Source organism: Hippocampus comes, unplaced genomic scaffold (assembly GCF_001891065.2).
Source record: "Hippocampus comes isolate QL1 unplaced genomic scaffold, H_comes_QL1_v1.1 scaffold444, whole genome shotgun sequence".
NCBI lineage: Eukaryota > Metazoa > Chordata > Actinopteri > Syngnathiformes > Syngnathidae > Hippocampus > Hippocampus comes.
The window spans coordinates 56,906-57,495 of NW_017805078.1; the positions used below are offsets into that span (position 1 = coordinate 56,906).

Genomic DNA, 590 nt, shown 5'->3' on the forward strand with positions numbered 1-590 from the left:
CTGAACTGGAACGAGCCGCGACAAGAAAACAAACGAACACAAAACAAGCGCGAGCCTGGGCTCGGTGACGTCACCTTGTCCGATGACGGCGGGCGGGCACGTTTCGTCCACATTGGGGCGGGCGGGGGGACGACGCCCGCAAGTGGACGAGCCACGCACGCTTCGATTTCATTGCGGGACTTTGGACGTCATATTGGAAAAGTGTCCGAAAAGTCCTTGACGAGGAAAGATTTGGAACTCCAAAAACTGTTTGGGAATTGAAAGAAAAAACGACACCGTACGATTCAAACCATTTGGAATGACAACTTGATGGAATCATCTACGATGGAAATGTTTTCTTTTCTCATGATTATTGGGGATGACCCCCGCCACCCACCTTCCATTTTTTTTTTAAATTTAACAAGCAATGCTGTCACAACAGTGTTTGGAGTTCTTTTTTTTTTTGTTTTCATAACTTTAAATACAAATAAAGTTTACTTTTAAATATACTTTTCTAAAACAGGATTGTATTGAGTTCTTAAAAAAAGACATACAACACAAGAGTGTGTGTGTGTGTGTGTGTGTAAAAAAAAAAAAAAACAAGCTCGACC

At 42.4% G+C, this 590-nt stretch overlaps 1 long non-coding RNA gene across 1 annotated transcript in view; it reads left to right on the top strand.

Moving 5' to 3' along the window:
* LOC109513113 (uncharacterized) overlaps positions 1–590 on the top strand; it is a 12,747-nt gene that overhangs the window by 9,562 nt on the left and 2,595 nt on the right. The gene's annotated exons all lie outside the window — the stretch shown is intronic.